Source organism: Canis lupus, chromosome X, assembly GCF_048164855.1.
Source record: "Canis lupus baileyi chromosome X, mCanLup2.hap1, whole genome shotgun sequence".
Taxonomy (NCBI): Eukaryota; Metazoa; Chordata; class Mammalia; order Carnivora; family Canidae; genus Canis; species Canis lupus.
Genome location: NC_132876.1, coordinates 9,292,623 through 9,307,774, shown reverse-complemented (window position 1 = coordinate 9,307,774; position 15,152 = coordinate 9,292,623). Strand labels below are relative to the sequence as shown.

Below are 15,152 nucleotides of genomic sequence, written 5' to 3'. Positions count from 1 at the left end.
CATCTAAGAGTTATGGCAAGGGAGCTAGAAGGGCATTAGGAAAAAGAAGGTAAAATATAGTTACTTAAAAGGTGGGAAAGTTAAGCTGCTGGGTAGAAAAGTATAGCTTTAGACAGCACTGAAGGCCCACTTGAGGTTTGTGATTAGGAATTTAAAGTGCAATCAGCTAACAGATTTGTTCTGTTTCTAGCCATGTTCAGCTGCAACATACAAAGGTGGAATAGCCTGAGAGTTTTATTCAACCAGGGGTGGCTTTGCCAAAGAAGTATAGTAAAGTGAGAGAGGAACAAGGCAATTGTGAGTGTGTGCATGGGAGTGATTATAATGATTGACCACCTTACAGATGACTAAACAGTCTCATAGAAGGTGAAGGATAAACCCAATGTCATGAACCTACAAATGTGTGGAGCCAGGGGTTTAAGCCAGGTCACCTGATGACAATTTCTCTACTTATTATATTGTAGCACAGAGAATCCTTGCTTTAAGTCAGAGCTGAACAACACAATTTCATGGATCAAATAACATCTATGTATCAGGGACGTAGATGTACAACTCTACACAATAATAATCAACTGACTTCAGGATTAAGGAGAAAATAGTATTTAGATAGAAAAATATGTGAATGATTTAAACTAAACTAAAAGAATTCCCTGATGGATCTATCCAGGTAAGGCAAATTTATTTAAAAGGTACTTTGTTATCACTGAGTGACTAGAGGAGTCCAACTGCTTAATTTTGTAAATGAAGAGACAGATCTAGAAATTATAAAGCACAGCCTGAACTAGACCAAAAGTCTCCTGATATCCAGGCTATATCATTCTTTACATTACACCACGCAATTTCAGAGGGTTTAGATGTAGTCCTGTCTAATGCCAAGATGATTGGACAGATGACCTCCTGACATTGCCTTTATTCTTTTAAGATATATTCCTTGATTCTAAAATACCTGCCACAAGATTATACACACTAATATCTGTAACACTATTTTCTTAGCCTCTTTTTCCCAGATTTATTGAAATGTAATTTACAAAAAATGTATATATTTAAGGTGTATAATGTGATGATTTGAAATCTGTATCCATTGTGAAATGCTTACCACAATAAGCTATCTTAGCCTCCTCATGACTCCCTGTATCCTTTATCCTAAAGACTCATGGAAGCTCAGAATTCATTGTATTAGTTTGACTGTTTTGAGAAAAACTGAGAAAAATAAATAAGGGATAATGATTTTAGCTAAGATCGTAATAGAAAAAGTAGCGGAGTTTTCCAGAATCTCCTAAGTAATTTTCTACTGAGGAAATCTGAAGATGAGCTTAAGAACTGTAACTGGTAGGCAGTGCTTATTGAAATTTTTCTTACATTGCTGAATAATTTCACATTACTTAGGCTGTGTCATTATGTATTTCTATCACAATAGGGGGAAAACATTAAAGTAATGAATGTCGTGCCTCATTTGTCAAGATCTGAGTCACTGGCATGAAGCATCTTTCACTGTAAATGCAATTTGGAAGATTCAACTATACTTCTCCTATTTGAAAATACCAAAGTGGTTAGTACTGAGCCATTTTACTAATACATTGAACATTAAAAATGATTTGACATATGGAAAAGCTATTTGAGACTAGATGATTAAAAAGGAAGACTAAATGAGACTGCATGTTTTATTTGTACAGGCCATAGTTTACCCTTTTGTGAAGAACAGCAGGACTTGTCTGAAAACTGGTACTTTTAGAATGCCATAGTGTATAAAATATTATGGAAAAAATCAATTTCCATTTTCCTAAACACGTCTTTCAAGATGCTGCTTTTACAAGCATCATGTGGGTGTCCTTCATTGTAAACACCGTAGGATATGAAAAAAATCAATGTACACAGTTTAAGACAATGAGCAAACTGGCTAATCCATACTTGAAGTGTCAAACTATTGGGGCCAGGAAAAAATCCAGGGCAGGGAGTTTCAAAATAAAACAAAAACAAAATCACTGAACAAAGAAGCAGGTGTCAGACCTCTCTTTTTCCATCCCTGTTAATGAAATTAGAACTCCAACTTCCATTAGGAAAACAGAAGAGAAATTAAGCCTAGGAAAATGGGAAGGGGCATTAGTTTTTATAGTATTCATGTAGTTTTTTTTTTTCTGTTAGATATTGGGTATGAATTTTTGAATACTAGAATATATGCCTAAATCCCGAAACGTGTATTGACCTGGAAATGGAGTTGAGACCTGCCTGGACATCTGTTCACCAAGGTTAGGTGGTCCGAATACAACGAATAATTCTTGAGGTCTAAGTGGCACACTATGCAGGGAAAGTACACGAGTATTTTATATTAAATGTAATCCTGCCATACTTCTGATGATTCCCACCTCCTGGTATTCATGCTTTTGTATAATCCCTTGAGGATGGGCAGCCTGTGACTTCCTTCTACCCAACAGATTATGACAAAGGTGATGGGATGTCACAACTGTGATTATGACATTATATAAGATTCTATTTTAGCAGACTGCAATGAGATTCCTTGTGGGCATGAAGTAAGCAGCCATATTAAAGAACCCCATGTGGGAAATAACCTCAGTTATCCCCCAGGATCTGGAGACAGCTGCCAGCTGATAGTAAATATCCAGGGCTCTTAATAGTATAATTTCCAGAAAGTGAATCCTGAAGATTCCCCAGTCAAGACTCCAGATAGCTCCAGCAAGCATTTTGATTGCAGCTTTGTGAGACTCTGAAAAGGAGGGCCCAACTAACCCATGCCTGACTCCTGGTCCACAGAAACTGAGATAATAAATGTATGTTTTACTTGAGACACAAAATTTGTGATAATTTCTTAGGCAGCAATAGGAAAACGAACAATGCAATATATGCATTCCTGGAAAACTTCACAGTTGGTAAATTAATGCATAAAATATAAAAGGGTTTGTGGAGGGAATACGGTTGTGACAGACCACTTAAAAAATCATGCAACAGGGATGCCTGGATGGCTCAGTAGTTGAGGGTCTACCTTCGGCCCAGGTCATGATCCTAGAGTTCTGGGATCGAGTCCCACATCAGGCTCTCTGTGAGGAGCCCGCTTCTCCCTCTTCCTATGTCTCTGCCTCTGTGTGTCTTTCATGAATAAATAAATAAAATTTTTAAAAATCATGCAATAGATAATGCAGAGTACAAACAAAAACTAACAAAGTCCTGAGAAATTTTAAAAGATGGGATAAATCACTAACAAAATTACATTAGATATATGATTTCACCAAGAAGGGTTAAAGGTAACTTGATGGAAGGTAGTAGAAGGGTTAGGACTGCTGAGTTATGTGGACAAAGGTAAAATGCACACAGATCTGTGAGAATGGACTGATAAGCACTTCCAAGCAGAGCAGGTTGTCTAAGCCATGAGGAAGAGCAAGGTAGGGGATGGACATCATGTACAGTGTATTAGTTTTGTAGGGCTGCCATAAAAACGTGCCACAAACAGGGAGGCTTAAACAACAAGATTTTATTGTCTCTGAGTTCTGAAGGCTAGAAGTCCAAAATCAAGATGTGGCCAGGGTTGGTTCTTTCTGAGGACTCTGTGGGATCTGTTCCAGGCCTCTTCTGGCTGTCTTTTCCCAGTGTCTCTTTATATCATCTTCCCTCTATGTGTGTCTCTGTGCCCAAATTTCCCCCTTTCATAAGGACATCAGTCATATTGGATCACGGTCCACTCTAATGACCTTACTTTATTGCCTCTGTAAGTGCTCTGTCTGCAAATAAGCTTCACATCGTAAGCTACCAGGGGTTAAGACTCCCAACATATATTTTGGTGGGGGGGTACAATTCAACCCATCATATAGAATAATGGACCCCTTTGTGGTTTGCTGGATTCACTGCTGTGCAACCTTTGTGGTTTGCTGGATTCACTGCTGTGCATTCAGCTGCTGTTATATGGTACAGAAGTTTCATTGCTGATGGGGAAAAAAAAGAGCAAAAGCCAAATCAACTTCCCCATCATACCAATTATTACTAATCCCTAATACAGAAACCTACCCTTTCACAGAACAGTCTAGAAAGCATCTAACCTCTTCACTCTCACATTATATATATGTGTGTGTGTGTGTGTGTATGCATAAAATGATGTTGACTGCTCACCACACTTAATTAAATAACTTGCCCAAGGTCACGCAGCTAGTAAAAAAAAAAAAAAAAAAAAAAAAAGGTATAATTTAAAAATGGGAGGGGCACCTGGCTGGCTCAGTCAGTAGAGCATGCAATTCAAGCCCCAGAGTTGGGCATAGAGCTTACTTAAAAAAAATAACAGGAAGCAAATGCAAGTACCTTGGCTCAACACCCTGTAAGTTTCTAAATTTTATTTTAAATTCCAGTATGATTACCATACAGTGTTATATTAGTTTCAGGTGTGTAATATAGTGATTCAACATTTCCATAAATCACCCAGTGCTCATTACAAGTACACCCCAGGGATCCCTGGGTGGCGCAGTGGTTTGGCACCTGCCTTTGGCCCAGGGCGTGATCCTGGAGACCTGGGATCGAATCCCACGTCGGGCTCCCGGTGCATGGAGCCTGCTTCTCCCTCTGCCTATGTCTCTGCCTCTCTCTCTTTCTCTCTCTCTGCATGTGACTATCATAAATAAATAAAAATTAAAAAAAATTAAAAAAAAACAAGTACACCCCATATCACCATAACCTATTTTGACCATCCCCCCAACCCCCTCCCCTCTGGTAACCATCAGTTTTTTCTATATATATAGTTAAGAGTATGTTTCTTGGTTTGCCCCTGTCTCTCTTTCCATTTGCTCAATTGTTTTGTTTCTTAAATTCCACATATGAGTAAAATTGTATAGTATTTTTCTTTCTCTGACTTACTTCGCTTAAGCATTATACTCTCTAGCTCCATTCACATCGTAGCAAATGGTAAGAATTCACTCTTTTTATGGCTGAATAATATTCCATTGTATATATACCACATCTCTATCCATCCATCAGTTGATGGACATTTGCACTGCTTCCATATCTTGGCTATTCTAAATAATGCTGCTGTAAATATAGGGATGCATGTATCCTTTTGCATTCTTTGTATTAGGGTTTTTGTGTTCTTTGGGTAAATACTTAGTAGTGCAATTACTGGATTTTAGGGCTACTTCTCCTTTTAACTTTTTAAGGAACCTCCATATTGTTTTCTCCAGTGGCTGCACCAGTTTGCCTTCCCACCAACAGTGCAAAAGGGTTCCCTTTCTTCCATAGCCTTGCCAGCACTTGTTGATTTTAGCCATTCTGATAGGTGTGAGGTGATAGCTCATTATAGTTTTGATTTGCATTTCCCTGATGATAAGTCTTGATGAGCATTTTTTCATGCATCTGTTGGCCATCGGGATGTCTTCTTTGGAGAAATGTCTGTTTATGACTTCTGCCCATTTTTTAACTGGATTGTTTGTTTTTTGTATTTTGAGTTTTATAAGTTCTTTATATATTTTGGATACTAACCCTTTATCAGATATGTCATTTGCAAGTATCTTCTCCCATTCCATAGGTTGCCTTTTAGTTTGTTGACTGTTTCCTTTGCTGTGCAAACTTGTTATTTTGATGTAGTCCCAAGAGTTTATTTTTGCTTCTGTTTCCCTTGCCTCAGAAGACAGATCTAGAAAAAAATTGCTATAGCCAAATGTCAGAGAAATTACTGCCTGTGCCCTCTTCCAGGATTTTTAGCACTTCAAGTGTCACATTAGGTCTTTAATTCATTTTGAGTTTATTTTTGTGCATGGTGAAGAAAGTGATCCAATTTCATTCTTTTGCATGTGGCTGTCTAGTTTTCCCAACTCCATTTGTTGAAAAGACTTTTTTTCCCCATTGCATATTCTTCCCTGCTTTGTTGAAGATTGACCATATAATTTTGGGTTCATTTCGGGATTCTCTATTCTTTTGTATTGATCTATTTTTGTGCAGTAACATACTGTTTTGATTACTAATGCTTTGTAATATAGCTTTAAGTCTGGAATTGTGATACCTCTAACTTTGCTTTTCTTTTTCAAAATTGCTTTGGCTATTTGGGGTCTTTTGTGGTTCCATATAAATTTTAGACATTTTTGTTGTAGTTCTGTGAAAAATAACAGCCTACAATCTTAACTATTATACTGTGGTGTATCTCATGACACAGATGTTAGAGTAGCCATCCTCTAGATATATTAACCCACCATACTGGGGCTATAGGCACTGATCTAAGCCTGTTTTTTTTTTTTAACACTGAGATCTCTATGAGGATTAAGTGTTTTATTTACATGTTAATAATTTTAAAATATTAATAAAAGCATATTATGAATTATTTGGATTGTTATCTTTGAAAGAGTTATGCCCATGTCTCTCTGTATTTCCATTTGTGTTTAAAGGGAAATAAATGACCACCTAAAGTAACATCATTTAGATTCTATTGCACTTTTTCTCAAATTATGATCTGAAGAATTTTGGGAATTGAGATAATTTGCCAAATTTATAAAACACTCACCTGGCCTAGGATGAAGGACTATCATGAACAAATCATAAAGATGGGACATTATGTACCAGACTTAAATTCAGAGTAGACTTACAGTATAATGGTGGGCATGGTACACAAGATAGGTACTTTGGTCAAAAGCATGAGGTAGGGATATACACTCACCACCTCCAGCCCCCTGGAGTGCCTGGGTGAAAGAGCGAGTATGGACGTGCATGTATACACATGCACACACACTTGTACAAAGTATTTTGAGGGTTACCTGAGTGGCTCAGTTGGTTAAGTGTCCAACTCGATTTCAGCTCAGGTAGTGATCTCAGGGTTGTGGGATAGGTCTCCACACTGGGTGTGGAGCCTGCTTGGGATTCTTTCTCTCCCTCTCCCTCTGCTCCTTCCCCAGATCATGCATTCTCTCTCTCTCTAAATAAGTAAAATATTTTTTAAAACAAGATTTTGATTATAGGAAGGAAGAAATATGACTTTGAGGACAGAGGAGGAGAAAGGATTAGGGGTGCTTCTGAGGAACTATGCCCTAAGGTTAAGTCTGATTGTCAATACTAAGGAAGCAATACAAGAATCTATCCAGCTTAACTGGAACTCTGCATATGGAATTATGATTTAACTGTAAATCCCAGACCTATTTTAGTCAAAGCCTGGAGCTGCAGCATCACAGGGGAGTTTATCAGAAATGCATAGTCTCAGGCCTATACCTCAGACCTATTGAATCAGCATCTGCATGTTAATATGTTTAAAAACAGATTTTGAACATCTAACTCCAATGCTTATCATTTAATACATCTGAGGTGAAGTATTTCTAATAAGTTCTCATATGATGCTGATCCTTATGCTGCTGGTCCATGCACTGTACTTTGAGAACCACTGTTCTAGTATAAGGGGGCTGAAGAGCACAAGAAAGTATAGATATACTTCCTGCTTTATTTAGGATTCAAACATAAGATGAAACGGGCTTGAGCCTGCAGGTGGAGATTATCAGTTTGTTCAGCCTTGAAGAGCTAGCAATATAATTTCTTCCTATACATGAGGAGGCCTTGTACATTATTTTAGCAATTCCTGGATACCCCTGTATTAGTCAAGGGTTCTCCAGAGAAATAGACCCAATAGGACGTGTGTATATATCCATCTGGAGAAAGAGAGACAATCATTATAAAGAATTAGTTGAAAATTTATGGAAGTTAAGAAGTCCCAAGATCTGCAGTCAGTAAGCTGGAGACACAAGTGATCTGGTGTGTAGTTTCCAGTCTGAGTCCAAAGGCCTGAGAACCAGGAGAGCCAATGGTGTAAGTTCCATTCAAAAAGCCAGAAGACCAGAGACCCAAGAAGAGCTGGTTTTAGTCTGAGTCTGAAGACCAGTAAAGACCAGTGTCCCAGCTGAAAAGGCAGGCAGGAGTTTCCTTTTTCTTGGCCTTTTTTGTTCTCTTATGGTCTTCAAGAGATTGGATGAGGCCCAACCACTTTATGGAGGGCAAGTTGCTCTACTCAGTCTACCAATCCACATGTTCATCTAATCAAGGAACACCAGAATATCAGAGACATACCCAGAATTAGGTTTGCCAAATGTCTGGGCACCCTGTGCCCCAGGCAGAGTGAGACATAAAATTAACCATCACACACCCATAGTTTTGGTTGCTACTATGAATATTTAAATCATTATAAACTTGTTTAATTTGCTGTGATGACTCTATAGAAACATTTTGGTGCCTTGATCTTGTGTGTATAAATTGCCTAAGAAATCTTCTTCCTAAAATTTATTTTGTAGATATATTTTCCATGTAGACAATCATATCAGCTAGAAATAACTTTCTTCCTTTCTTTCTAAACTATATACACCTTACTGCTTCTTCTTACCTGAGATTGTAGACTGGTCAGAAGTATTGAATTGGTAGCTAACTTCCTCTCCTGCTTTCAATTACAGCTATGGAATGTATGGTATAATCTTAAGTTATCTCACATCTTTAGATCTCAATTTCATCATGACAGTTAGCCCTAGTATGTATCTTAATACTGGTTGTCCCTTGAAGAATTATGAGAATTAACAAAATCTTGATGGAAAGTACTTATAATTTCTATGGCTTTTATGTTTCTCTTTCTATATTAAGCAATTTCTGTTAAATCTTATCCAGCATTTCCATGTTTATAGCAGGATTGGGACTTATTGGCATCAGCTCACGTCTCCAAACTTCAGGCAGTCGTCTAGGTCAGATTCCTTTATGTTGTAATCTCAGTATGACTTGCACCAAGTCACTTGGGTTGCTTGTTTTAAAAGGCCTATTCCTGGATACCCTAGGCCAGACCAACTAAAATAGACATGACTCCAAAAATCTGCATTTTAAATGAAAACATGGCACCTCTGCACATTAAAGTTTACCAACCATCTTTTTGGGATTTCCAAATTAGTGCTCCAGGACAGAAAAGACAACCAAAGCCCTCCTGGGAGTAGAATGCCAGTTATATAGATTTCTTTACTGGATTTCCATATGAATAAATCCTCAATCTCACAAACGTAAGAGGAAATCCTCAAAATGCTAGAGTAATTTTGCTTTTTCTTTAAATTTCAGGGCACTGTTGACTTTCTCATTCTGCTTGCCTTAATAATGAATTCTTAAGTGTTGGAGCGCCTGTTGTGTGCGCTTCCCTAGCAGAGCTGAAACAAGCCAGGCAATTTCAAGCAGAGCAAAGAGACATTGAACGACAAATCTGGTTTAGTTTAGGTGAAGAAAAGAAGGAGGAATTTTCCACTTTAAGCTTACTGGAGGCTGTAGTGACACTACATTCCATCTGTTTGAAAAATCTTCTTACACCAATTAAATGTGGCATATTTTGATTTAGCTTCCAATAAGTTTAGATTGTATAATTCAAAGCTTTTCTTTTTCAGGAGACATTCTCTACCACATTACAGTTTAGTACCTAACCCAGTGAGTTCAGTGGTTGCTAAGGGACTATTCAATGCATGTTTGAACTATCAAAGCTGTACCTTCAATTGACAAAGAGTTAAGGTTAAGAGATACAATCAGGCAGCTGAGAAATGTCCTCTTGAATGTAAAGGATGATCATAGGGTTGAGTGTAGAGGCATAGTGCTAATGAGTATTTTTTTTCTCTCTTGAGGAATTGAAATAAAGAATCAGGTATGCTTCTTAGCATCCAGCTAACTAATTTTGAACTTTGGGAAAGAAACTTAGCATCTTGTTACTGATTATTTGAGAAACTGAAGTCTTTATCAATCGGGGAAAGATTCCTCCTACACAGGCAACAGCTGAGAAGAGTCGTGTAATGGAGAAAAGGAGGCCAAGAAATATCTCTGAGGAGATTGGAATGTGCAGGAGGCAGTGATACTTCTTATACATAAGGAAGGTTTTGCTGGCAGAAGAGTCTGGCCCCATCCTGATCTCAGAGAAGCTCTATGTAAGCTCCCAATTCTTCCCAAGTATTCTGAGGATTGAACAGAGGCCACACCTTCCCATTCACTAGGTACCAGCAACTAACCACACATATACCACACACACACACACACACACACCTCTCTCCCTCTCTTTCTCCCTGCCCCCCTTCCTATTTACAGAGTCTAGGTGAATGAAATAACAATTTCTCAGTGTAGCATCCCTCTGGGTTTTTAGGACCTCTTGACATTTATTTTTGAATTACAAAAGCTTTTCACAGGAAATTAGCCATATATGTTAGGGCTAAAATCATTTTTGCACAAAGCTTAAGCTATTTTAAGGAAAAGGGTAGAGTTAGAAGAAATGTTATATTTAGGAAAACAGTGGTTATATTAACTAGTGGTTGATAAGAAGGATTAGCAAGTAAAATACGAAATTGGCCTTAGGTACGTGGGTTCTTTTGATCTTGCTTTAATCATAACCTATGAGGTCAGTAGTGTTTATTAATGAACAATTTTAATGAAATAGTATTTGGATATTTTCAGTAAAATAGAAAGCAAAACTGAGTTTGAAAGCATACCAACTATATGTAATACATTTTACCCATTTATTAAGTAAGTTAGGGAAAGAGGAGCAAAACCAAAAAATTTCTTGCTCAGCAACATGTTGGTAGTTAATCAGAGTCCAGATTCCCAGGTTTTCATTCCAGTGCCTATACTACACTATATTTTTAAATCTTTTATTCACTTTATTTTGCCTCTGAAGAAACTAGTTCCTTAGAGCTTGAAGGCATCACCAAGGCACTCCTATCTATCATTAAGTATAATCTAAATATGATCTAAGCAAAAGAAATAAAAGGGATCCAAACTGAAAAGGAATAAGTTAAATTGTCTCTGGTTAAAGATGACATGATCTTATATATAGTAAACCCCAAAGATTCTACAAAGAAACTCTTAGAATAAATGAATACAGTAAATGTACAATACATAAAATCAACGTATAAAAATCTGTTGTGGGGATCCCTTGGTGGCTCAGCAGTTGGGCGCCTGCCTTCAGCCCAGGGCGTGGTACTGAAGTCCCGGGATGGAGTCCCACATTGGGCTCCCTGCGTGGAGCCTGCTTTTCCCTGTGTCTCTGCCTCTGTGTGTGTGTGTGTCTCTCATGAATAAATAAATAAAAACTTTAAAAAAATCTGTTGTGTTTCTACATACCAAAAATGAATTGTATGAAAAAGAAATAAAAAATACAATCCCACTTACAATAGCATGAGAAAGAATAAAATCCGTAAGAATAAATTTAGCTGAGACACTGAAAACTATAAGATGTTGATGAAAGAAACTGAAGAAGACACAAATAAATTGAAATATATCTGTGTCCATGGATTAGAGGAATTAACATTATTAAAATGTCCATACTACTCCCGGCATGGAGCCTGCTTCTCCCTCCTCCTGTGTCTCTGCCCCTCTCTCTCTCTCTCTATCATGAATAAATAAATCTTAAAAAAATAAAATAAAATAAAATGTCCATACTACCCTAAGTGACCTACAGGTCCAGTGTAATCCCTATCAAAATTCCAATGGCATTTTTTATAGAAATAGAAAAAATAATCCTAAAATTCATATGGAACCATAAAAGAATGGGGTAGGCAAAACAATCTTGAGATGGAAGGCAAAGCTGGAGGCCTCACACTTCCTAATTTCAAACCATATTACAAAACTATACTAATTAAAACAGCATAGGGATGCCTGAGTGGCTCAGCCTTTAGCTCAGGTCATGAATCCAGGGTCCTGGGATGGAGTCTCGCATCAGGCTCCCTGCAAGGAGTCTGCTTCTCCCTCTGCCTATGTCTCTGCCTCTCTCTCTGTGTGTCTTTCATGACTGCCTCTCTCTCTGTGTGTCTTTCATGAATAAATAAATAAAAATCTTTAAAAACAATAATAATTAAAACAGCATAGTACTGGCATAAAAACAGACACATAGGCCAAAAGAACAGAATAAAGAAATTGAAAAGAAACCCATGATAAGTGAAATAAACCAAGGACAAATACTATATGATCTCAGTTGTATGTTGGAATTTAAAATGTCGAGATCAGAGGGCACCTGGGTGGCTTAGTCGGTTAATCATCTGCCTTTGGCTCAGGTCAAGGTCCCAGGGTTCTGGAATCAAGTCCCACATCAAGCAGGGAGCCTGCTTCTCCCTCTCCCTTTACCCTTCCCCAACTGCTTGTGCGTTCTCTCTCTCTCATAAATAAATAATCCTTAAAAATAAAATAATAAAAATAATAACTTGATATCATAGAATCAGAGATTAGTACAATATATACCAGTGACTGGGGGTTGAGGGAAATGGTGAGATATTGGTCAAATAAAACAAACTTTTAGCTACAAGATGAATGAATATGTTCTGGAGATGTGATGTGTGATAGGGTGACTATATTTTATTTATATTGTATTGTATACTTGAAATTTGCTAGATACTAAGTATTCTCACCACACCAAAAAAAGGCAATTATGTTTTATGATGGATGTGTTCATTAACTTGATTGTGAAAGTCATTTCACAATGTGTACATATCAATGTATTACTTTATACACCTTAAATATATATATATGTATATATATATATAATATATATATAATTTTGTCAAAAAATAAATTAAGTCCTTCAGTCTTACTGGCCTCATTTCAATTTCTCAGTAGCAACATGTGTCTCCCATTTAGGACAATGCAGTATTCAATCCTGTTTTCAAGGGATTTGTAATAATAACAAAACATGCAATCTAAGATTTCTATAGAGGGAAGGACGTCACTGAGAATAAGGATATAATGGTTTCAGTGACTTAGAAGTTTAGATTATACAGGTGCCTGGCTGGCTCAGTCAGAAGAGCATGTGACTCTTGATCTTGGGGTTGTGGGTTGGAGCCCTGTTGGGTGTAGAGATTACTTGAATAAAACTTTAAAAAATTCAAGAAGTTTAGATTATAAAATATCTGAATGTGTGGAGGCAGAAAGCTAAGAGCATGAACAGATAAATGGGGGTAATGAGAGAAGGAGGCATGTTTTGGAGGTTTGTACTGACAGCATGTCATGATGGCAATGTCCAGAGTGGAACCACAGAAGTCTTGGCTACAGTGGAATGGGATTGGCAATGGGAAAAAAGATCATTAGAAGTAAAGAGGGTGAGGAACTGAGGTTATGGAGCTTTGGTTGGGTCACCCACCATAGATGCTTAAGTCATAGCAGCTAGTAACAGGAATAGGGTCGAAGGGAGAGACTATGAGCCAAGAGTCCAGGTCCCCAGTGAAAAAGGAAATTTGAGTAAGATGTCAGTGATGACTGAAGAAGTTGTACTGGAGTTACAGTCTTTTTTTTTTTTTTTTTTGGAGTTACAGTCTTGTATGGACTTGTAGCATAGGCTACAATGGTTGCATGAGCTACAAGAATGCTGGGCATTTTTTAATAAGGTGGGAATTAAATGGAGGCTGAAATGTCAGAAGGTGCAGTTTCCAGTGTCCATGGGAGAGCAAATAGGAAAAGGAGAGAAAAGTTTTAAGGATGATATTAGAAAGGACAATTTCCAATCTAAGACTTTTGTCACAACTGAGTGCAGAGTGACAAGCCATATATGACCTTGGCCAGCAGCCCCTGGGGCCTTAGGAAATACCTGGTAGGAAGAAGAGACAAAACATTAAATAAAATACAGTTGGGTGGTTCCAGAGATGAAGCTGACTTGAGAAAGCGGAAACAGAGACTAGGAAGGGTTTTTAAAGTGGTTGATATGAGCATAATTCTCAATTGGCACAGTAAGGCCAATAACTAATGAACAATCGATCTCCCCGCTGAATATTAGACATGGTGTTAAGAAGAGCAATAAAGGGGGATCCCTGGGTGGCGCAGCGGTTTAGCGCCTGCCTCTGGCCCAGGGCGCAATCCTGGAGACCCAGGATCGAATCCCACATCGGGCTCCCGGTGCATGGAGCCTGCTTCTCCCTCTGCCTATGTCTCTGCCTCTCTCTCTCTCTCTCTCTGTGATGACTATCATAAATAAATAAAAAAAATAAAAAAAATAAAAAGAAGAGCAATAAAGGGAGCTGGTCTGGGAACTATCCATCTCTGATCTTCACAGGGAAAGAGCTTCCTATATAAGCAGTGACTCTACTTGGGGGTACAAACACACACTCAACACACAACAATACAAAATGCAAACACTTTTATTAAGAAGTTTTCAATAGGCGAGGACCTAACAGATGAGGTAGCAGAACCAGGACAGCTCCCTGCATAAGCACAAAGAACAGAGCACATAGAGCTCAGAAATCCATTTGAGTCCAGGAGTCAGCATCTTCCTAAAGTAAACCTGGACTCAGGGATGTTCCAGCCCCCAGCCACGGGCAGCTGCTCTGAGGCCCTGTCTGTGAGCAACCTTGAGGTCAGAGTCTGGGCTCAGTAAAGAATCGCTGGAGGAAATGAAAGAGCTACTTATGAGGCGTCAGGAAGAAGCATGCAAGTCTAATAGTTTCCTTCTATCAGTTCCTCCCTGTTCCCCAAATCCATTCAGACCTCTGTTCATGACCATATAGGCTCCCTCTGGTTGCATCCAGATAACTCAAGCCCAGCAACCATCATAGAGGAGCTCCCCCATGAATGCTTCAGGTGCACCCATGCTCTCAGAGGACATGTCTGCAGGTCTCACCATGTGGGGCATTCTTGAAGGGCAGGTGTTACACCAGGAGCTCACAGCACAGCACCTGCACGCCAGATCCATCTCCTCAACTCTGTGTTCCTCCTGCAGTCATTTCTGAGGTCCAGACTCCTGCATAATATTTTGGTTTTCTGTTTTTTTTTTTGAATAAGGATATAGCAGTGAGTGCTGAGCAGAGCTCTCATAGCCAGGAGGGTTCTTCCTCCCCAGCCTCAAATAAGCAGAGAGCTTCAAGGCTCCAGGAAGCTCTGGACAGACTCCTTCTTGGAAAGGATCCTCTGCTGAGAATGAAGTGTTGAGAGAGAGAGAGAGAGAGAGAGAGAGAGAGAGAGAAAGAAAGAGAAAGAGAGAGCCTCCTACTCTCCCACACCCAGGAGGTCCGCTACAAGCACAGCCACAGCACAAAGCCACTGCTGAGGAAGATGGGCAGGGCCCAAAGAGGCACTGATCTTACACAAAGAGAAAACTCTGCACCTAGTTTTTATAAAAGTATACATGTACAGACAACATGATAGGTGGCCAAAGCACACAGGAATGGCAGTTGTCCACTCTGGTAATACAATCAAACTGGTATGTGATCCTTGAA

At 38.7% G+C, this 15,152-nt stretch overlaps 1 long non-coding RNA gene across 3 annotated transcripts in view; it reads right to left on the bottom strand.

Annotated features, from left to right (window-relative positions):
* LOC140627506 (uncharacterized) overlaps positions 1–15,152 on the bottom strand; it is a 145,254-nt gene that overhangs the window by 121,530 nt on the left and 8,572 nt on the right. The window contains exon 3 of one of the 3 annotated variants that reach the window (XR_012026215.1): positions 3,460–3,932. The exons of the other annotated variants lie outside the window; for them this stretch is intronic. This is a non-coding gene — a long non-coding RNA (uncharacterized lncRNA). Of the gene's footprint in view, positions 1–3,459; positions 3,933–15,152 lie in introns of those variants that run through there. 3 annotated transcript variants of the gene reach the window in all.